Source organism: Macaca thibetana, chromosome 4 (genome assembly GCF_024542745.1).
Source record: "Macaca thibetana thibetana isolate TM-01 chromosome 4, ASM2454274v1, whole genome shotgun sequence".
Classification (NCBI taxonomy): domain Eukaryota; kingdom Metazoa; phylum Chordata; class Mammalia; order Primates; family Cercopithecidae; genus Macaca; species Macaca thibetana.
This window is the reverse complement of record NC_065581.1, coordinates 125,760,510-125,782,664: the sequence shown is the minus strand read 5'-3', so window position 1 is coordinate 125,782,664 and position 22,155 is coordinate 125,760,510. Positions and strand designations below refer to the sequence as shown.

Below are 22,155 nucleotides of genomic sequence, written 5' to 3'. Positions count from 1 at the left end.
GGAGTCTCACTCTGTTGCCAGACTGGAGTGCAGTGGTGAGATCTCAGCTCACTGCAACCTCCGACTCCTGGGTTCACGCCATTTTCCTGTCTCGGTCTCCCGAGTAGCTGGGATTACAGGCACGCGCCACCACACCCAGCTAATTGTATATATATATATTTTTTCCTGTAGAGATGGGGTTTCACCATGTTGGCCAGGATGGTCTTGATCTCCTGACCTCATGATCCACCTGCCTCGTCCTCCCAAAGTGCTGGAATTACAGGCATGAGCCACTGTACCTGGCCCAATCTTTTTCTTTTTATCATTCACAATATTTGTACTTGTAGATTCCATCCTTTTCATTATCATAAGCTATTCGTGTAACAATAAGCATTTTACATATATTACTCATTTAATTATTGCAATACGTTCTGCAGCAGAACTATTAATATTCTCAATTTTACAAATGAAAATGCTGAAGTGTAGAAAGATTGGAGTTATCTGCTCAAAATTAAACAGCTTTTAACTGGGGGGCTGGAAACCAAACACTGGCAGTCTAGAGGTCCAGAGTGTGTGCTCTTAATCATGACTGTATTGCAATCATGCAATTCTTCATGCTAAACTTCCTGTAAAACTTTATCCAGAGTGCTACTATTTATTAATTTCCCTTTCATAGATCACAATGTTCCTGTGCCATTTATGTTTTCTGGAATGCTCTGCATACAATGAGCCTTTGGAATATGTTATTGATAAGTGGCCTCATCAGCCAGACTAAGAGGGTCATTTTGTTGCATAAATGATGATGGTAAACTTCATTAAATGTAGTTTTAATCCTGCTTTGTAACTGTCAGGTAACCTCAGTTGACAGGCTTTTAAGTAAGAATAAACCCAGGGGAAGTAAGGAGGACTTATCTCGGGAAAGTTCCTGGCATGTGCCATACAGTGATGCTTCAAGGAGGCTGAGAGGAGGAGGCTATTCTTGGGACAAAACTCCTCTACCTGCTTTTTTTTTTTTTTTTTTTTTTTGAGACAGAGTCTCACTCTGTCGCCCAGGCTGGAGTGCAGTGGCATGATATCCTGGCTCATTGCAACCTCTGCTTCTCAGGTTCAAGAGATTCTCATGCCTCAGCCTCCCAAGTAGCTGGGACTACAGGCACACACCACCATACTTGGCTAATTTTTGTATTTTTTGGTAGAGACAGGTTTCACTGTGTTGTACAGGCTGGTCTCGAACTCCTGGCCTCAAGTGATCCACTCTCCCAGCCTCCAAAAGTGTTGGAATTACAGGCGTGAGTCACCATGCCCAGTCTACCTGCTTTTTCTCCATAGTGCAATTCTCTCTTCACTTTCATTCTCCGTAGAACGTGCCTTCTCATTACACTCTGCTTCTATTGCTTCATGGCATTGACTGCACACTTATTTCCACAGTGCTTTGTATTTGCTGACATACTTGTGAGCCTCAGATTTAAATTTCCCATGAGATAGTATCCCATGAGACCTGGTTTAAGGCACCTGGTTTAGGGCAGAGGTTTGGTGCTGGTGTTCCCATGAGTTGATGACCAGTCTGGACCTCGACTCAGAAGTTGACCCCAGTCCACTAATTTGTGGCCAGGTTGTGATATGTCAGGAGCTTATGCAGGGAGAATCTGGGACATGAGTAGTAAAATTATTGAACAATTTGTGTAGCTTTTTCAGTATAAACACATTATTAATGCATTTCCACATTGAATACCTGACTTATGATCCATGTCAGTAATTTGTGTGGCCGGGGGGACAGGGAACAGAGAAAGAATCTGTTAGAATGAAAAGAGAATTAGGGAAGATGGACCATGAAACTGTTAGAATTCCATAAATATTAAATTTTGAACAAATTTCTAAAAACAGAGTTGTTCATAATGTGGTTAATCATGAAGTTATTGATAATAAAGTGATAGGATAGAAAAGAACCTTAGGAGATTAACTAGATCATTTGCTACTCTGAGAAACTAAAACAGGTGGGTGCCAACCATTTAAACATTTATAGCCAGAGGAAAACCTAAAAACTGTGGAGCAACGTGCTCTTGAGAAGCCACTAAAATAGGTGGCCTGTGCCTCCTCTCCATCTCTTCGTCTCCATTACTCCATTTAATTTCTCTTCTTTGTACCTATCACTACTCGCATAGTACATTTCTATGCCTTCATTTGTGCTTGTCTCTCCTGCTAGAATGTAAGGTTATGCTAGCTGCTTGGTCTCTTTCATTCACCACTCTGTTTCCAGTGCCTAGAAAGTACCTGGCCTGTGGTAGATGTTTATAAATGTTTGTTAGGCCGGGCTCAGTGGCTCATGCCTGTGATCCCAGCACTTTGGGAGGCCGAGGCGGGAGGATCAGGTGAGGTCAGGAGTTTGAGACCAGCCTAGCCAACATGGTGAAACCCCATCTCTACTAAATACAAAAATCAGCCGAGTATGGTGGCGGATGCCTGTAATCCCAGCTACTTGGGAGGCTGAGGCAGGAGAATTGCTTGAACCCGGGAGGCAGAGGTTGCAGTGAGCCAATATCACGTCATGCACTCCAGCCTGGGTGACCAAGCAAGACTCTGTCTCAACAACAACAACAAAAACAACAACAACAACAACAACAACAATATATATATTTATAATTGTATACATGTATTGAGGGTAAGAATATCAACATGGATTGAATCACAGCATTAATTATTTCTCTACCTTTTTAGACTCAAGAATCCTTTTCACAACAATGTATAACATCTCTGGTTCAGTTAATTCTTTCTCTCTATTATTTTAGCAACATAGTATGGCATCAAAAATAAACACATATTTCTTTACTCACTTGATGTTAGAAATTTTCGTTATGTGTGCTCAAAAAGTCAACGTTTTTAAAAATGTATTTTCTGATTTGTTTCTAATTGGTGAACTAAGTGAGAGACTTTGTGGCTCTATTTGTAAATATTTCTTGTAAAAATATCTTTTTCCCCCAACCCCCCCCCAACAGTAGATTGAAAGCTAAATGAGACATAACTGTCATTATACTTTTATTTTTCTAACTTTGGCTTTTGAAATATTGAAGACATTTCAATGTACTATGTAGGAATTTAAATTAAATAAATGAACCTTGTGGATCTGTTGAGGATCATCTTGAGGTGAATTTGCAGAATTATTATCATTTATTGCTTTCATCAACTATATAATTGAGAAGGTTTTCCCAATGATTTATACCACCATAAAACACTTGGTCTTATTTCTATTAATTATGATTTGGAAGATGTAGTAAGTATAATGTTAATGAATGTGTTGAATGATGTTAGATTAATTGGAATGACAAAAACGCCTTAAGCAAAGAGTGATAGTTTGAGAGTATTGATCAATCCAAAGATAAACTATTATTTACTTTGTGTCCTGCCCTGTCCTTAGAAATCTGGTCCTGAGCAAGAAGTTAGAGTCAATCGCTGATCATCATTTATTTTTTTTTTAAGAAAACTTTTTATTATGGAAATTTCAAACATACACAAAAATAACTCCAATATTATTCATCTAACTTCAACCATAATCAACTCATGATCAGTCTTGTTTTCATATATATTCCCATCCAACCCCTTTCTCTCTCCATTTGAACTCCACTGGATTATTTTAGATACAATCCAAGACATCATGTCACTTTATTCCTGGTTTTAATGAGCCTTTTGTTGGGAGAGAAAGTGGGAAGAGAACTAGTAGCATTCTATGTAGCAGTGTGGTAGGAGGATCAGCACAAAGTTCGTCTGTTTCCCAAAATGCCTGATATTGGTGAACCATGGGTGTTAGAAATTACCAGGGAATTACGTATCTTTGGCTATTGCTCTAAACATAAGAACTAGGTAAATGACCTTGCAAAATGCACATATTTCTGAGAGTGGAAAATACACTAATTTTCAGAAATTATAGGTATGCATTTTAAAATCAGATTCACATACAATCATCTGATCCAAGGTATAACCATAATGAAGTGGAATTTTGGACAGATATATTCAGAGATAATTAGAAATGTCACAAAAAATTTCAGAAACTAGTTGCTCTTCACCAGCAATGACAACGGTACACCAGAATTTTTGTTGGGGGGCAGTAAGGGAAAGAGGAGAGAACTTTGTGCAGAAATAAGCAGGAGGAAGATTCTCTTCTCACTTTTCACAGCCTTCTTGGCAAATATTAAATAATATCTTTGTCTATGGCATCAATTATTCTCTGTGTCGGTGATTTCTAGGTCTCCGTTTCTGTAACTTTCCTTAGCTTTGCTTCAAATATATAACTCCTTTGATCCAAATATATAAATAGCTCTTTTTACATAGTTGTGTACAAAGTTCCTCATATTCAACATGTCTGGAAGAGACCATTCTGACCCCATTGCCTATTCTCCGTCCAATTTTTTTCCCTGCTGCTGTATGACCAGCAGCATCATCCAGGTAGGCATCCAAGTGAGAAACAAGAATCTTAGTCTTCTCCTTCCTCTCCCTTACTCTTTAGATGAATCAGTCATTAGTTCTTGTCCTGTCTGCCTCTCAAAAAACTCGTATTGGATCTGCCTTAATTCCACTTTTTTCATTTTTTTTTGGTTAGAACTAATAAACTTGTCTTAGGTTGAATCCATTCTTCACCCTGCTGTTACACTTAATCCTAGCCAAAAGCCTGAGAAATGTTCAGCCTGCTATTAGAGACATGTTGAATATAAAAATCCGTTCTCTCTCCACTCTGCAATTCTTAAACTTACCCCTATGTATATGTATATGTATATGTGTGTATATATATATATATATATATATTTTTTTTTTTTTTTTTTTTTGAGGCAGAGTCTCTCTCTGTCACCCAGGCTGGAGTGCAGTGGTGCGATCTCATCTCACTGCAGCCTCTGCCTCCTGGGTTCAAGAGATTCTCCTGCCTCAGCCTCCCAAGTAGCTGGGATTATAGGTGTGTGCCACCACGCCTGGCTAATTTTTGTATTTTTAGTAGAGACAGGGTTTCACCACATTGGCCAGGCTGGTCTTGGTCTCAGACTCCTGACCTCAAGTGATCTGCCTGCCTAGGCCTACCAAAGTGCTGGGATTACAGATGTGAGCCACCACGCCCGGCCAAACTTACCCCTTTGTATGGCAAATATGACTCTTTACAATCTAGCCCTCCCTTGCTTTTTAGGTTTATCTCTGGCTATTTTTTAATGACTTTACCATCTAATAATATGGAAAGACGTGTAGTTCTCTAAACATGCCACGATATCGATTCTGATTCAGATGGGGCTGTAAATTCTATTCAGACACTCCTCAACTGACAATGGGGTTACATCCAGATAAACTCATCAATTTATAATTTTTTCAATTTACAATAGATTTCTCCAGACCTAACTTCATCATCAATAAAGGAGCGAACAGAACGCATGTTGCTTTTGTACTATCGTAAAGTTGAAAAATCCTAAGGAGAACCATCATCAATTGGGGACCATCTGTATGTCTTTTTCCTTTTTTTTTTTTTTTTGGAAACGGACTCTCACTCTGTCACCCAGACTGGAGTGGAATGGTGTGATCTTGGCTCACTGCAACCTCCCCGGCTCAAGTAGTTCTCCTGCCTCAGCCTCCTGAGTAGCTGGGATTACAGGTGCCCGCCACCACGCCTGGCTAATTTTTGTATTTTCAGTAGAGATGGGGGTTTCACCATGTTGGCCAGACTGGTCTTGAACTCCTGACCTTAGGTGATCCACCCGCCTCGGCCTCCCAAAGTGCTGGGATTACAGGCATGCGCCACCACGCCCTGGTGACCATCTGGGTGATGGTGCATGCCTGTAGTCCCAGCTACTCAGGAGGCTGAGGCAGGAGAATAGCTTGAACCCAGGAGGCAGAGGTTGCAGTGAGCCAAGATTGAGCCTCTGCACTCTGGCCTGGCGATCGAGACTGTCTCAAAAAAAAAAAAAAAAAAAAAGACCATCTGTATTTCTAATAAGATCTCAGCTGATGCTGCTGGTCCACAGACCACATTTCAGTAGCAAGGGCTACAGGATCTATGTTCATCTTATCTCTTAATTACTAGAGGAGTCATGGTTGTTTCTTCTCCTTGCCATTCATTCTGTTTTAACTGCTTTATGGTTTCAGCCATTTTATTTTGCAGATCAGTCAGTTTCTCTAGATCACCAACTTGGCCAAATCCTTCTTCCCCTTTAGGTATCAACTCAAACACAATTTAGAAAACTGGCCTGTTCTTCTGTTATTGCACTAGCGCATTGCATTATGAATTCTTGCTTGTCTATTTCCCCATTCAAAGTGTTCTCACAATTACTCACAGTGCCAGGCACATGGGAGAAACACAGAAAATATTTGTTGAAAAATAGTTAGGCGAAAATTTCCCCTTGATGACTTTATGATTGTGCTTTGACATTCCCATGGTATTCCCAGCATTTTGTGGGGTATTAAGTAAATATTTCTAAAGAGTCCTAGGTGCGGTGGCTCATGCCTGTAATCCCAGCACTTTGGGAGGCCGAGGCAGGCAGATCACCTGAGGTCGGGGGTTCAAGACCAGCCTGACCAACATGATGAAACCCTGTCTCTACTAAAAATACAAAATTAGCTAGGCGTGGTTGCAGGAGCCAGCCCATAATCCCAGCTACCGGGGAGGCTGAGACAGGAGAATCACTTGAACTTGGGAGGTGGAGGTTGCAGTGAGCCAAGATTGTACCATTGCACTCCAGCCTGGGTGACATGAGCAAAACTCTGTCTCAACAACAACAACAACAACAAACAAAACCACACACAAAAAACAAAATAAAACAGAGTCCTGAAAGTTTCATGAACCACAGACCTTAGAGATTTATTTGTAATCCCATTTTCATAATAGTATAGTAACCACAAACTAAGGGGCCCAGGATTATCTCTGGAGAAGCTTCACAGAGCAGCCATTTGGGCTTTGATTAACTTATCATAGTTTGTCTTTAGTCCCAAGGCTTGTAGGCCCAGAATGCTGATGTGTCAGCATTTTGAGCAAGTGTTCCTTTCTCAGTGGGGTGACTCACATTAACCCAGCTTTTAAGATTGATGTATAATTTAGAAAGTCAACCCATTTATTGACTGTGAGAAGTTATGGCATTAAGAACCAGAATACTGGAACCTCCATGATTAGCCCTTTCCTTGAGTACTCAAACTTTAAGGCAAGTCAACCCATACTTCAAATTTGTTTCAAAGGGCAGAATCTGAAAGGTAGGATTTAGATACATCGGATGTATGGTGGCATCAGGTTAAGTTGGCTTGAAACATCTAAACAGCATTTGGAATAATCTTGCCAACAATACCAGAAATTGTTAAGGTCTAGCAGCACGTTTTGCATTCATCTCTACTAAAAGAATGAATTTTCAGTTGACCCAAAAATGCTCAATCAACCTCGAAGTCTGATAATGGAGCGGACATTCCCAGAGCGCCTGGATGGGTCCTACCATTGTTTGCCTCTGAGAGTCTTCCTTTACCATCTTTCCATGGCAATGAGCCCCCTTTAGGGTAGAGTCATTTTTTTAACAGAGCAATTCTTCCTTTTTAAAGGTGACTTCACATAATTCTGCTCTGATCCTTCATGTCTTGTTTTCCATTATTTCTAAGACCTAGGAACCACTTTCCAACAAACTTCCAAGTAATGCTTAAAAAATAACCGTCTGCCTCTGCAGTGAAGGCAGGGCTGGCCTTATGAACAAGGCTTGTAAGACCTGATAAAGGGAACATCCTCCAGCCCAACTTCTTGGTATAAAAAGGAAAAAATAAAATTTCTTTTCTTCTGCCAAATACTATAGATTCAGTCATTTCTTTTACTCAAATAAAAATGCCTCTGGGAGAGTAATACTATTCTCACCCTTCTCTCTCTCTGTAAGGTTTCACTGGGTGTGATGGAGGATGAAGCACCTATCACAGTATTAAATATCTGAGTGGGTAGAGAGTATTGGGGCCTTAGGTCTTTGTTCCAAATCCCACCATTTTTAGACTGTAGTTATCCTTTTTTTTGTTTGTTTTGTTTTTGAGAAAGGGTCTCACTCTGTCGCCCAGGCTGGAGTGCAGTGGAGCAATCTTGGCTCACTGTGACCTCCACCTCCCTGGTTCAAGCTATTCCCCTGCCTCAGCCTCCTGAGTAAGTGGGATTACAGGTATGTGGCACGATGGCCAGCTATTTTTTTTCTTTTTTTGAATTTTTAGTAGACACTGGGTTTCACCGTGTTGGCCAGATTGGTCTTGAACTCCTGACCTCAAATGATCTGCCCGCCTCAGCCTCCCAAAGTGCTGAGATTACAGATGTGAGCCATCTCATCCAACCAGACTGTAGTTACCTTACATTGCCATGAAGTTGTTGGGAGAATAGGAATCTGCACATACAGCAAAAAAAAAAAAAAAAAAAAAAAAAAAAATCCAATAAATTATGAGAAAGCTGATGGGTGAAGGGTGAGGAGTGTAGTTGCATCTTGATTACGTAGGCTAATAGTTCTTGGAATATGTACCAAGGGAAGTTATGAGTTTTCTCCCCATTGGATATAGATATTTAAATCATTGACAAGTGTCTTCAGTGGAGACTGACACAGTGAAATGTTTCTCTGTCTTTAATGTGCATTCAGTAGGTCTGATGCAGAGTAGGCATTTTTCTTTTCTGGAGATGGGGGGTCTCACTATGTTGCCCAGGCTGGTGTTGAACTCCTGGGCTCAAGTGACCCTCTCACCTCAGCCTCCCGAGGGGTTGGGACTACAGGTGTGTGCCATCATGTCTGGCTAATTTTTAAATTCTTTGTAGAGATGGGGTTTCTCTACGTTGCCCAGGCAGGTCTCAAACTCCTGGGCTCAAGAGATCCTCCTGGGGTGCAGTGTACACTATTCAGGTGATGGGTGTACCAAAATCTCAAAAATCACCACCAAAGAACTTATCCATGTAACCAAACACCACCTATTTCCCCAAAACTATTGAAATAATAATAATAATAAAGAAATCCGCTGGACACGGTGGGTCATGCCTGTAATCTTTGGGAGGCTGAGGTGGGCAGATCACCTGAGGTCAGGAGTTCGAGACCAACATGGGGAAACCCCGTCTATAATAAAAGTACAAAAATTAGCTGGGCATGGTGGCGGGCGCTTGTAATCCCAGCTACTCAGGAGGCTGAGGCATGAGAATCACTTGAACCCAGGAGGTGGAAGTTGCAGGGAGCTGATATCCCGTCACTGCACCCTCTCAATTCCCACCCTCTCAATTATCAGCCAAGTCAAAGCCTCTTCCTTTTTTTTGCCATTTGTTCTGTTTTACCTGCTCTCTGACTACAGCTGTTTTATTTTGCAGAATCAACCATGTCATATGGTAGAAAAGCTTTCTCAGGCATGCGGATTTGCATGGCCTTGGAAACATTCAGTAATGGGGAAGTGTTGAACAACAAATAAAAAATACTAGAGGGGGATGGTACTGTGTGGGTAGAGAATGAGAGAGAGGGGTGTGTGTGTGCGCACTGCAACACACAATAGTGTACACTGCACCCCAGGAGGATCTCTTGAGCCCAGGAGTTTGAGACCTGCCTGGGCAACATAGAGAAACCCCATCTCTACAAAGAATTTAAAAATTAGCCAGACGTGGTAGCACACGCCTGGGCGACAAGAGCGAGACTCCATCTCAAAAAAAAAAAAAAAGAAAAGAAAAGAAAAGAAAAGAAAAGAAAAGAAATCCTCCTGCCTTAACCTTCCGAAGTGCTCAGATTATAGTTGTAGCCACTGTGCCTAGCTGAAACTCTGCATTTTTAACAAGCTCCCAGCTGATGCTATGGGTCCATAGATTGCATATTGAGTAGCAAGGGTTACAAGATCCCCTGAGGTCTATTCCCACCCTCTCAATTACCAGCCAAGTCAAAGCCTCTTCCTTTTTTTTTGCCATTTGTTCTGTTTTACCTGCTCTCTGTCTACAGCTGTTTTATTTTGCAGAATCAACCATGTCATATGGTAGAAAACCTTTCTCAGGCATGTGGATTTGCATGGCCTTGGAAACATTCAGTAATGGGGAAGTGTTGAACAACAAATAAAAAATACTAGAGGGGGATGGTACTGTGTGGGTGGAGAAGGAGAGAGAGCGGTGTGTGTGTGTGCACTGCAAGGGTGGGGTAGGGAGGAAAAGGATATAATAGGTCTCACTGGAATGTGGAATTGTGTGTATGTAAAGAGACCTGTTAACTCATGTCTAAAATAGCATAACACCCCAGCATGGTTGGGCAAGTACAGTAGCGAAATGGAAAAAAAAAATCTAGGGAATGTCAAAGAATATTTTGGAGTAATATAAGCCCACTTCATGGTTTCTTTTCTCTTCTTTGCTGTTGGTGGTTGGATGTAGTTTTCTGCTGTTCAGAGTTTGCTCCGTTCCCTATCCTGTTTTGCAAGGATGAGGTGGAAGGCATTACAAAGGGAGAAATTTCTACTGTTTGTGGCCAAACAATATTCAGGATGTCATTATTCCAGTTTCACTTAAGTCATCTATCCAAAGTGTTATTATATAATTTCTCTGCACAAATCCGATGTAACACCCTGACCTTCCTGACTCTGCTCTTTTTTTTTTTAACCTTGTCTTTGTGCAGATTACACATTAATGGTGAAGAATTTTTTTTTCCCATTAAAAATAAAACTGCTTGAAATTTCACTTGTCAACTTTTCTCTTCATTTTAATCACCCTCTCCCCATTTCAATTCTTTGGAGTCAGGAATTCCATATGTATTTTATATTGTTACTGTTAGTTTTCTCTTATTTATTAAATTGTTTTCCACAATTATGCATCCTTTTACCAGGCTTTAGAGTACAAAGACATTTCAAAATAATGCAAATAACAAAATTTTAACCCATCAAATGGCAGTAAAAACACTTCAAAGAATTTCCCTTGGAGAAGTTTTTTGAAAACATAATCTTTCACCAGAAAACTCAGCAAGTGTATGTTAGGCCTGCTTTAACATCATTTTCTGTGATATCTTTTCTTCATTATGGTAAGAAAAATAACATATAGTAACTAAAACAAGGAAGACTGTTAGATATATTGCAATTGTGATAAAACTCCAATGTTCAAATGCAGATTTCGTTTCATTTCTCTGTTTCTCTGTAGGGTTTACATTTCCCATCTGCCTGTGCAGTTCTGTGGCTTAGACATCTCTGGAAAGTTTGTATTTGTTCAGAAGAAAGTGGCTTTTATGGAGATGTCAGTGGGAAGTGTTACTTTTGATTGCTTGGACTACTTAGGATTTTATGTGTGTAAAGTGCCATATAATCCCATCAGTGGTTATTCCTCATAAACAATTTCATGACTTAGTTTATTATCACTACATCCATTTTATAGATGGTAATACTGAGGAATGGGTTAACAGAGAGTTGAAATTAGCACCTACAATCACAAGAGTGTCCCAGACAGTTGTTTAGTTTAAACTATAGACTGCAAAAGTGTTTCTTTGTGCCAAATATCTGATAAAAAGTGAAATCTCTGGGGTCTCAGCATCTCTGGGGTTGTCTGGGTATGTAAAGGAAAAATGAGATCTGAGTCAGTTACATAATGTCACTGAGAGAAAAAAATCTCTTGAAGTGGGAAAAATGTGGGTCCCATTGGTTCAATGGTCCTCCCTGGCAAACAAAATCTGCTGGATCATTGCTCAACTTGAATTTGTTTTCGTAAACATGGCTATCTATTACAGTGCCATAAACAGCTGCCTTCCACATTCTTTTAATTTTACTTTAAATCCTGAAAATGTGTCAATCAAATTTTAATGGTCACCTTAAGATTATACTGCTGTGACCTCAGAGAACCAGACAGTTGTGTAGAGACCAGTTCTGTAGAAAGAACTGGGTAGAGGTATCTTGACAATCCTGCCCCACTTGTCTACAGCCATTAGTATTGGCTTTAGAGAGTGTATTCTAAAGTGAATGAGCTGGTAGGATCAGTGTGCATTGCTGTTCTCAGGGGAGTTTTTCATAGCCCTTCATCAAATGGTGCAGTACCAGAGGTTCTCAATGACAGCCGGACTCTTAACTTCAATAAGGACATAAGCAGCATGGGGCAGAGGACATAGAGAGGCAAAGGAGGGTTATGTCTTACTGCAGTGCTCTCGCTGCTCCCTCACAGGATGTAGGATCCTCAGTTCTTCCTCCCTGTCGACTTCTGGATTTTGGTCGTGTAAGACCCATTTCGGACTTCTGACCGCCAGAACTGTAAGATAATGAAGTCACCAAGTGTGTAGGAACTTGTAACAGCAGGAATAGGAAACTAACCCAGCCATGTTTTGCCTTCATGGGCTCTTTCCCCCAGTGAAAAAGTAAAAAATTGTATTTTATGATCATGTTGGTATAAAGATGAATACGGTATATATTAAAAAAGCTTTCTAGGCCGGGCGTGGTGGCTCACGCCTGTAATCTCAGCACTAGGAGGCTGAGGCAGGTGGATCACGAGGTCAGGAGTTCAAGATCAGCCTGGCCAAGGTGGTGAAACCCCATCTCTACTAAAAATACAAAAAAATTAGCCGGATGTGGTGGCTGGTGCCTGTAATCCCAGCTACTAGGGAGGCTGAGGCAGAGAACTGTTTGAACCTGGAAGGCGGAGCTTACAGCGAGCCGAGATTGCGCCACTGTACTCCAGCCTGGGTGACAGAGCAACACTCCGTCTAGAAACAAATAAATAAATAAATAAATAAATCTTTCTTTGACCTAAAAGTTCCTTTTTTTCCTTCAGATTTTAAAAGTAATTAAAACATTTTCATGGGCACCTAAAAGTATCATGGCCTCTGAGCACGACGTCAGGTGAGCCTCACGGATAGGTCTGCCCTGGGTAGGAGTCGCTCTGTCCAAATCTCCCCCACCGTTCACCGCTCTGGATCTAGCATAGCTGGGTGCATGCCAGCTGAGGGATTTCAGAGATACTGGCCTCTCATTCTGTTGTGTAGTTTCCTGATTTTTGAATGGGAGGGCACTATACATGGGTGGAGATATATATTTTGAGAAGGAAGAAGTTATTCAGAGTGTGTCTTCAGTTGCATGACATCAGGATTGCCCCATTACTACACACACAGTAAACAGACAATACATTCTAATTGAGTGAAGAATTGTTACAAGATTTTTGTCTTTTAGTTCTGTTTCTTGGAAGATTTTGCAGTCAATATACCTTTGTTTACCTATCTTCAAATAAAAGATAGAATAGATTTTTTATTTGTTTATGTGTTTGTTTGAAAAGGAGCCTCACTCTGTTACCCAGGATGGAGTGCAGTGGCCTGATCTTGGCTCACTGCAATCTCTGCCTCCCAGGTTCTGCGACCTTGGCTCACTGCATCCTCCGTCTTTCAGGTTCAAGCAATTCTCCTGCCTCAGCCTCCCAAGTAGGAGTGGCAGACACGTGCCACCATGACTAGCTATTTAATTTTTTTTTTTGTAGAGATGGGATCTTCCTGTGTTGTCCAGGCTGGTCTCAAACTCCTGGGTTCAAGCAATCCTCCCATCTCAACCTCCAAAGGTGCTGGGATTACAGGTGTGAGCCACTGCACCCAGCCCTTAGAATAGAATTTTACTGGTTAAAATTTGGAGAGAGGCCGGGCGCAGTGGCTCACGCCTGTAATCTCAGCACTTTTGGGAGGCCAAGGCGGGTGAATCATGAGGTCAGGAGATCGAGACCATCCTGGCTAACATGGTGAAATCTCATCTCTACTAAAAATATAAAAAATTAGCCAGGCGTGGTGGTGGGCGCCTGTAGTCCCAGCTACTTGGGAGGCTGAGGCAGGAGAATGGCGTGAACCCGGGAGGCGGAACTTGCAGTGAGCCGAGATCTTGCCACTGCACTCCAGCCTGGGTGACATAGCAAGACTCCACCTTAAAAAAAAAAATTTGGAGACAGATGTGATAACAATGTCAATAATCCTTATGTTCAAATAGCATCCATAGTTGACAAAACACTTTCATGTGCATTATCTCTTTTGATAATCTGTAAAGTCACATAAGATATTAGGAGGAAAAATGCTTCATATTTATATAAAAATATTAATAGTAATGGTGGTTTTAATTTTAGATAAGTCATTTATAATTCTATGAAGAAAAATGCTATGAAAGACAATTATATATCTGACTTTTGTTACTCTATAATTTGGCCTGTGCTCTCATATGTAAGCAAAAATGCAAAACAACATTTGTACTCCTTAGTCATATATATGCTTTCCACACTTTTCCTCTGTGAAAAATGCTACATTTCAAGCTCATGACTACAAGCGTTAATGCTGTGAATTGGAAATTACAACATACCCCATTGCATACTCCATTAACTGTTTCCACTTCTCCAACAATTAGACGCCAGAAAGGTTTGATTTTTAGCTAAAAAGCAAAGCTAGATTGAGGGAAGTTCAGAGACGTAATGAAGGAACCGGTGACCAGAGTGCCTTGCTGCTTATGGAGCCCACAAGAATAAAAATAGCCGCTTTTCGAAATTACGATTCTAATTCAGGATTTGTGGCGTTTACTCTAATTTGGTGCTGTTCTGGAAAAGGCTATGTCGAAAAGGATTTGTTTCTAGAGATTTTCAGGAAAGTAGCCAATTCAAACTGCTCAACCCTATGAGATCATTCCTGGCTGGTAGCAAGAACTTTCTGTCATGTGGGTCTTGCTTGAGAGTGAAGAGTACCCGCATATCCACTGCTTCTGAATTCATACCTGTTGGGGCTTATACGCACACGCACACACCAGCATCTGGGTCTTCATACCCGCTCTTCACACTGATCGTGTGAACTGATTCACAAGCCTTCAAGTGTCCTAGTTAGACTAATTTAGTCCAGCTCTGAAAGAATAGATAGGTAAGATAGGCTGTCACATTCCATCAAGTTAATTTCTAATTTCACAATTGAGGTTTTAATAGGACGTCTGGCCTATTAAGGTCTTTTACTCTGTTCAAGAGCAACCAAACACTGCTGCTAATTCTATCATTAAGAAGAGCAAGCTGCTGTTGAGCGACCCTCCCCTCCTCTGCTCGGCTGCCCTTCCCTCTTGCAGCCTTCCTAGCCTGCCTATATGGTTAGGTGCCTTTTAAAAAGTTGCACTCATTCTAGTTACACCCTGCCACACCTCCAAGCCTGAGGAGGCTTTCGTCTGAGTTCCCAGCAGTCTTCAAGCTTTGCCAACAGCAGACGGAGGTATCACGCTGAGCCCTGTGGAGAGAAAGCCTTGCACTGTGCAAGTGACCCATTTGGCACCAGAGAGGGGGAGGGGAAGAGTAATCCTGATGGGCTCCAGGGACTCCTCATCCATCTACTTCCCCTGGGATCCTCTCCTGGAGGGCTCTTGCAAACACAGTTGCCCCGCCATGGTGGAGGATCATCAATAGAAACCCATGAAACAAGGCCATGCCCCGTGGCACTCTGAGTCAGTTCCGTAGCGTGATTTACCAGCTCTCTGAAAAAAGAAATCTGCTAGGACCTGGGCTGGGACCATAAGATGTAAAGGTGTCAAGTTGAAAAACCTAGGGTGGGCCCAAACCTCCACCTCCCCAACCCCCTTCCCACCCCTGGGAAAATCATTCCCGTGTAAACATTTCTTTTTGCATTTAGTATATCTGTGCAAGAAAAACTACTTTATTACTCAACATAAATAACATTCACTTTGAACCTTAATTCTGAAAACCACGGAATTTTTAAAATGCTGTAAATAGCTGACATGGGTGTTCTTCCCTTGCTTTCAAAGGAATTGTTTTTGTAATTACCGAGCAGGGTGAAACTGAATTTTCCCTGCAGTAAACAGGAGAGTGTGTAATGAGATATCTCAACTAAAAACATGAATCGTATTCAAACTAATTAATAATAGAAAACTTTCAGGTCATTCTTAATACTTAAAAAAAAAAAACAACTTTTATTTTTTGAAGTTGTTAGGTCTCCATTCTAGTTCTGAGTACAAATAAATGCCTGACACATGGTCTAAGCCAAATTCCAAAATGTAGCAAAAACAGTGCCTGCATATTTGGCAGGAATTTAAACCAGTTCAGGTCAGTGTCTGTTTCTGTCCAAAGAAGAGTTTCTGCATTTACACTGAGCTAGGAAAATAACACAGGAAAACATGGGGAACAACACGGAATATTGTAAGCTCCAGTGCCCGGCTGGCCAAAGAATAATGTTTGGGGCAACTCTGAAATTACCGCCCAGGCTGCAGTTTGGGTTTGCATAGCGTTTTGGAGGACGGTGAGCAAGAGAGAAAGTACCGATTGCATTGTTGTGAGGAAACTGCCTTCCCCATTCTAAGGCTCTCACCTTGCAAATCACCCCCTTTTAGCAAAAGCACATCTTACTTCTTAACTCTTCCCCTGCTACTAACCTTTTCAATCATCCCCCTTCATCATTGCAGAACGGCCTTTGGAACAAAGCAGCATTTTAAAGCCTTTCCCACTAAAAGTTTGCCCCTCCCCCCTTTTAAAGAGGCAGTGTGGGGGTAATTTTCTTTCTTCCTTTCTTTTTTTTTTTTTTTGTTTTTTAAATTTGTTTTTCTGCAGTCTACTCTTGTGAGGCTGTCATTGTTTGGGGGTTGATGGATATTTCTTCAGAGATACCATCATATCGCTTGTTATTGTAACACTTATTGGTGATAAAGTTCAGACTAAAAATTAAGCAGCTGCAATGTAGCAGCACAAATTAGTTTAATGTAAGCAGTCAGGAGCAGCTGGCTGGCTCAGGACTTGAATTTAGCTGTGGGGGGAAGGGTTCTGTGACGCTGACAGTGTTTTTTTCCTCTACATAAACATTTTTGGCTGTTGCAGCTTTTGTGCTGATCATGTGACAGTGTCCCTAGGCAGATAATTTATTTCTGTGGCTTTCATGAGCAATCATTAACCTTCAGACACCGAGTTTGCTTTTTGCTTTGTGGCATTTGTTATTATTATTATTTTATTATTATTATTATTTTTCGTATACTAACTAGTTTAATTCAGAAAGTGTCAGGAGAAAATTACAACCAATTTACAATAGACTGTAATGTACAATACTTATGTTTGTATTAAAGCAGACCTTGCTTGTAAGACCATTCTCATAGCTTTGTGGGTGTTTGTGGATCAGGATAATTATTTTCAGTGTGTCTGTCGTTGGAATGCTCCTTTAGTATCCTCTTCTGATTGCCAGGCCTCTGCAAGCTGGCCTTGGAGAAACTCAATTTGGAGATCAACCTTTGGCAGTCTTCATCTACTCGCTAGGAGGCTGGAACCCCAAAGGGGTTAGAAATTGGGCTTCTGGAGACAGGCACTACTTGGGTCCCTTCTTCCTTCAACAACTGACACACCAGCCTTCAGTAAACAGTGTGGCCATTTGTAATGAATACTGGAGCTGGAATATATTGGGGTTGAAAAACAAAGGAAATCAGAAACAGTGTCCTGCATAAATCAGAAGGGGGTGGGGGACAGAAAAGTATCATTTCTGACGTCTACTAATCACGCTGACCCTGTTTTCTGAATTTATCTGTTTTGTCCTTCTCAGATCTGTTTGTGTTGCTCAGCCATTTCTGCCAACCACTAATTCAGGAGTGAAATGCACAGGGTCACTCTTTGGTGTCTATCATACATGATATCTTCAGACACTTTCAGAATGCCGATTATCTCGTGGGTATTGTGTGGGCCCTGTTAGATATTCATTTATTCATTCTCTCATGGTGCAGGGTTGGTAGGGGGAGCACTCGGGACTACTTGCACAGAGGGATTTGATAAAGTGTATTTATAAGCCCCAGTGTACTGTGTTTGGTGAAAAATAACAGAAAGACATAACTCCTTTTCTATTTTCTTCATTTAGAATATTCCAATGATGAGAGTTATTTCATAATTAATACATAGACTGCAGCATGAAAATTCCGTGTTTCCAAATGTTTGATTCAAAAGCTAAAAAAAGTAGGAGAAATTGATGATTGTCATTCTTTAAACATTTTAAAGCACCCTCAACAAACTAGGTACTACGTACGCTGAAAGGGAAGAAGAGCTTGACCACTGAACGATAGAAACAGAAACGAGGATGCCTAAGTAGCCAGGTGATCTCTGACGAGTGAATGGGTCCCCTAGATGTAATGAATGTGATAGGGCACAGAATGTTCTATGAGTTGCATTGTTGCTGGGGTGGGGGCAGGAGAATGAGTAGGATATGGGAACTTCTTTGTCCTCACCCAAAAGAGACAGATTTCTTTTCCAAACATAGGGCGCTAGTGTTTGGGAATTTTCTGTACTTCTTCTTCCTGATGTTATTTTCTTGCTCACTGGATTCCAGCTCACACAACTGTCAACACTGCATTATGACTTTCGTGGCTGGTGGTAAGTGGTTCACTTACTTTGCTTTTGCCTTTGTGGGCCTCTTCCTCCATAAAAATATTGATTATCATATTTTACAACTGTACTGGTATAAGATCACATAATCCAGGCTGGATTCACTTTTACATATTTATTATTATTATATGGTTCTTTTTCTTATGATTTTAAATAAAATGAAAATCTTGTAAACCCCTAAAATTATTGTGGGCCCTGGGTACTGTGCTTCCTGTGCCTAAGGGAGAATTCAGCCCTAAGGGTGGGCAAAAACACACAACTGACCTTTGCTCAAGTTGAAGATACCCTGGGGGAACAAACCAAATAGGGGAGAGAAGTCACAGTCCGTTTTCCTCAGGTTAAAGCATTCACAGTTCATTCCAGACACTCCCAGATTCTACTTTCTATGGGGGGCCCTTCTTGGGGAGCTCACCCTTATCTGGCCCTCTTCCCCCAGTGGTGGAGGCCACTCTTAAGGGGCCCAGAAAATACAGCAGTCAGAGGTTTGGGGTTAATGGGAGGGTAGCTGGGAAGGCACTTTGGAGAAAGAAAAGTTTAGACCTTAAAGGAAGGATAAATTGTAGATAATGGAAAAAAGGGGGAGGGAGTTTCCATGTCAAAGCAAAGGTTGGGCAGAAGGCCAAATATTTTTCTGGTTTCAACCATAAGCTTTAAAATAGTCAACACCTGGCAGTTATAGAATAGCCCAGAAACCACTGTCCTCTTCGCTGAGTGGATAGTTACTAAATTATAATGACTTTAAGCAGGTGGAATGCTGGGGCCAAGGATGAGGTTCACCTAAGACACAGGAGAAAAAGTCAAAGTGATGTCTGTGGCAATTAGGCCATTCATTTGTTCACACATTTGATTTTTCACCATCCCTTATTGAATACGATTTTTCAAACAGTATAGGAAACTTCTCATGAGATCGAGCTTGAAAGGCCAGCCCTTGTTCTCAAGAAGCTCAGTCTAGTAGGGCAAAGGAGTAGGAAAATGTAAATAGTTACTCTTAAATATGACCAAGGCAATTAGAAAATTATGCACTGGGGCAGAAGTAGCACTGAGCAAGGAGCTCCTGCCTCTTTCTTGGGATCAGAGAAAGTTTCACTTTGGAGGTGTGGGTTGAGTTGTGTTTAGATGGATGAATAGGTTTTCCCCAACTTAAAAAGGTAAGAAAAGACATCCTAGGTAGGGAGATAAACATATGCAAAGAAGAGGTGAGAAGGTTGACAAATGCAGAGAACTCCAACAGTTTGTTATCACTGGACTTTTAAATTTTCCCCTGGGGAATTTGGAGTCGAGGTGTGGTCTCAGGCATGGTGAGATTGCAGAGGTAAGGTTTTAAGCAGAGAAAGTCAGTCAGTTCACAGGGGCAGAGGATGAACTGCAAGGTAAAATATGGAAGTAGGAAGGCATGTTAGGAGCCCATTGTGATTAATTTCCATGCTAGATAATGAGGACCTTATTCAAGGTAGTGGGGATGAGGACAGAACGTGTTTATTTAGGCTGAGGACCGATTGGTTGTGTTTAGAAGGAGAAGGTTAAGATAACTCTCAGGTTTCTGGGACATTATGTAGTTTATGGATGCTAATGGAAAATTAAGATGGGGTAAAGAGATGGTTACAGTTTGATTCTCATTATTTACTGTAGTTACTTCTATAAAGTTGTCTAAAACACTGAATTAAGAAACAGTAAACTACTGTTCCTAGGGGAAATACAGAGTTAGTTTCCTTTGAGCCTCTGGTCACAACATTTTCATCAACCGATGATACATAACCTTATTTTAGGTGTTTCTGTTTAAAGACACCTTATTTAATATGTATTGTTGATTCATTAACATCAAAGTCACAGCTAAAAACACTGCAACTCATACCTACATGAAGCTAACCCAACACATGCATTTGCTCTACAAGGCACATCACACTCTTCATATGCTTAGGAATACTAGAGAATATTTCAGCACTATGCTTGGGTATAGTATTTAATTTAATTTAATTAATTTATTATTTTTTTTGAGATAGAGTCTCTGTTGAACAGGCTGGAGTGCAGTGGCACAATCTCAGCTTACTGCAACCTCCGCCTCTCGGGTTCAAGTGACTCTCCTGCCTCAGCCTCCCGAATAGCTGGGATTACAGGCGTGCACCACTACACCCATTCATTTTTTGTATTTTTAGTAGAGACAGGGTTTCACTGTATTGGCCAGGCTGGTTTTGAACTCCTGACCTCAAGTGATCAACCCGCCTCGGCCTCCCAAAGTGCTATGCTAGGATTACAGGTGTGAGCCACTATCACGCCTCGCCAAGGGGGTAACATTTCTTTTTTTTTTCCTGGACAACAGTCTTGTTCTTGTCGCCCAGGCTGGAGTGCAGTGGCACGATCTCGGCTCACTGCAACCTCCACCACCCAGGTTCAAGCAATTCTCCTGCCCCAGTCTCCCAAGTAGCTAGGATTACAGGCGCCCACCACCACACCCAGCTAATTTTTGTACTTTTAGTAGAGACGGGGTTTCGCCATGTTGGCCAGGCTGGTCTCAAATTCCTGACTTCAGGTGATCTGCCCACCTCGGCCTCCCGAAGTGCTGGGATTATAGGCATGAACCACCGTGCCTGGCTGGGGGTAGTATTTTAAAAAGTGAAATCCCCAACAAAAAGCACAAAAATATGATGAATGTGGCACTACATAGACTGCAGAAAGGACACTTGTTAACTGTGTAAGAGCTGAAGGAAGAAAGTAGAGCATTGCCTTGTTTGACCCTGCTGGGAACATGTGTGACCAACACACAACCCAAAATTTTCACTGCTTTCTGAATGTCTGGAAGTGAGTGTGAAAACAGTGTGAGTTTTTATTTTCAGGTTTTCAAATAAATTTTAGGAAGGAGAAAAATTCACAAATGTGGGATCTGTGAATCATAAAGATTGACTGTAATCATTTGGAATTTGGAAATTTTGCTTTTGACGTGCCTCGAAGACATGCAGCTGCAATGTCTTAGAATGAAAATGGCGAGAGATGTTGACTCAGAAAGTAGATCCTGACTTTGTGAGAGATCATGATGGAGTATGAGATTATTTACATAATGTAAACACAGAGTGCCAGGATGGAGGGGGTTGAAGGGGGGCTGCTTCAATGCTGCGGCAAGATTGGCAGGGTGCGTGAGGTCTTAAAAGGATCTTTTGATCCTCAAGTGGTGAGTTTCTACCTGCGCTACTTCCCTTCACATCTTGCAGTAGAATCTAGTGTAAGCTGGGCTATGGCTGACATCCTTGTGAGGGGTCCAGGGAACTGGATTCAAAATTGCTACTGCAAAAGTCACTTTTCGAGCTATGCTTCGTGGAGAACCAAGTCTTCTAGAAGAGGAGCATGGGTCAGAACTCAGTGGAGAGGAGAGCTCCACGTCTCATGCTCTGGGCTGCTGCCTTGGTAGGGAAAATGAGTGTATCAGCTGCTCTGTCCTGGATCTCTTGTACCCCCTTTACACTCACACCAACACAACTTCTTTGAGATATGTGACTTTAGAGAGCCATACTTTGGGGCCAGACGTTCTGCTGTGATGTTCTTTCTTCAGTTATAAGTTTCTGGTATTTCAAGCCAACCCCATCCTTTCCCGGCAAACCTCGTGGTCCTTTTGTCTGAGTCTATCTTTTCTCCACCATAATCTCATTCTGACAGATCCCTCTAACTAAGCTGAAACATTTAAGACAAAAAGATGAGTTAGATTTGGAACTCAACTGCTAAATACTCTTTCTTTCTTTCCTTTCCTCTGTGCTATGTGTTAGACACTGTGCTAGAATGTGTGTATGTAGTGACAAATGAACTAGGTGCAATCCCTGCATTCTTTCTTGCACCTTATAGTGTAGGACATACGACACAGTGAGAGGCAGGCTGAAGCCAGGACACCCCAGGGATCA

At 41.4% G+C, this 22,155-nt stretch overlaps 1 long non-coding RNA gene across 1 annotated transcript in view; it reads right to left on the bottom strand.

The window, feature by feature from the left end:
- The window catches only part of LOC126952629 (uncharacterized), a 31,389-nt gene extending 15,032 nt beyond the window's left edge, over positions 1 to 16,357 (bottom strand). The window contains exons 1-3 of the long non-coding RNA XR_007724962.1: positions 16,294 to 16,357; positions 14,647 to 14,770; positions 12,059 to 12,169 (exon numbers count right to left, since the gene is read on the bottom strand). This is a non-coding gene — a long non-coding RNA (uncharacterized LOC126952629). The remainder of the gene's footprint in view (positions 1 to 12,058; positions 12,170 to 14,646; positions 14,771 to 16,293) is intronic.
- Positions 16,358 to 22,155: the final 5,798 nt, after the last annotated feature.